The sequence below is a fragment of the Lagopus leucura genome, unplaced genomic scaffold (genome assembly GCF_019238085.1).
Source record: "Lagopus leucura isolate 7727_CA_CO unplaced genomic scaffold, USGS_WTPT01 Super-Scaffold_54, whole genome shotgun sequence".
NCBI lineage: Eukaryota > Metazoa > Chordata > Aves > Galliformes > Phasianidae > Lagopus > Lagopus leucura.
Window position 1 is genome coordinate 138,154 of NW_024962251.1, and position 1,843 is coordinate 139,996.

Here is a 1,843-nt window from a genome sequence, read left to right on the forward strand (position 1 = left end):
AAGGACAAACTGCTGGTAAAATCAAGATTTAGTTACCTAATTGCTGGAGGTTTTGATTTTCAGTAGGATACTGAGGTTTTTTCATAACTTGTTCACAGATTGATTTAATTACCTGCATTTGGAAAAAAAGCACACAATACTGTATTAATAATGGCTAGAATCACTGTGGCAATTTTCTAGAGGGCTTTCAGGTTTGTGAAACTTTAAATAGATTCACAGTGTAGTATCAGCACACAATTCATACTTGGCACCTTGTACATCATGCTGCATGGCTTTAAGGTGATGTGGCTTCTTGTGAGATTGCCTGGCTCTTAGCATGGTTCTGACTTAACCACAATCACAGTGATTGCTTTCCCCATTATGCAACCAAGAGTGTGCTTTTTGAAACCTGGAGAAAAGCAAAGTCTTCTAGAGGGGATCTGTGAGAGTATTTTTTAATTAGATTTTTGTTAATGGAGCTTTCTGTTGGTGTGATGCAAGTAGATGGCTACAGATCACTTCTTGGCCTTTTGGCTAAGATCAGGTGCTTGCATCAGTTTAATATCTCGTACATCCTCAATAAGAGGACTATATATTAAATTAATTTTTGGGGTTAACAGTTGGACCCAGAGCTTGCTCCCACCTCTCCATGCATCGTTCCAGTAAGCAAATACTTCCAGGCATGGTGCACACTTGTTATTTTGCCTGCCCCAAAATGTGGTGGTTCAGGTCTTTGGCTTCAGGGAGTTCCTAGGCTGTTGCTGCCAGTGAAGGGCAGCAAGAATATGATTTGTGTGAGGTGTGACCAGGTGGATGATCTGCCCAAGGAGGAGGTGGAGAGGTTAAGGATACCAGAAAATGTAAGCAGGCAATAGACTGGTGAAATAACTCCCTTCAATACTGATGTGAAACCCCATAAATAGTAGTGAACCTTCTGCACTGCCACTATTGGGCAGAGGGTGGGAATTTAGGAGAGGAGGAGGAATAGAAGCAGTTCTCAGTTCAGTGTCAGAGGCACACCTATCTCGATTCTCCAAGTGTCCCTAGGTGATATGTTTGAGGCTCTGAAACTCAAGGGAGAGATGAGTGAGGATGCGGTGGAAGGTCCACCCATGTGGTTGTCTAGGGCAAAGCAATTGACTCCATGCCTCAAAACCTCCTCAGCCAAGAAGGAAAGAAGAGTAAAGGCATCTGAGAAGGATGGAGGGCTTCACACATTGGTCAGACCTTACACGTAGGGAAGCATTCTGCCTCCCTGGAGTCTGGGTCAGGGACATTAGTAGGAGACTCTCTAGTCTGGCTCACCTTTATGGTTATTATCCGTTACTGGTAGCTCAGACTGAGTCAGTCACTGAGGGAAGACTGAGGACAATCACAAGGGACATCAAGGCAATGAATCAAATATTCAGCTCTAATAAAAATCTGATCATGTCTCTTTACCAGGCTTTTGTAATCCCTGTCTTAACAGGGAGAAGTATATCCTTCAGTTCACAATGGTGCCTCATTTGCATCACTGTGTTTTGGCAGCACACACATTTGTGACCAGCTGTCAAGGATGAAGCACACAGAGAATAAAATTTTGTCAAAAACCTCAGATGAACACCTCAAGACCTCATGAAGAGCTGCAGCCACTGCCATTGAGATATCCCACTACTTTTATCTTTTTGTTCCCCTCTTTTTTTAATGTTTTGCAAAAAATAGTAAAAATTAAAATGGTTTGTTACTTATTTATTAATGATAATTTGAGAATTTGCTCTATCAAATAGTGTTGTTGTGCCCTTTGTCTCTGTTGTAGTTTCCACGGAAATAAATAGAAGGCATTACTTTTGGAGTATCTTATGTAGAGCAAGACAATTCCTCTTCA

The 1,843-nt window shown here is 41.7% G+C and overlaps 1 pseudogene; it reads left to right on the plus strand.

The window, feature by feature from the left end:
* The first annotated feature begins 493 nt into the window (after positions 1–493).
* On the plus strand, positions 494–675 carry LOC122181709 (annotated as a pseudogene).
* The last annotated feature ends 1,168 nt before the right edge of the window (positions 676–1,843 follow it).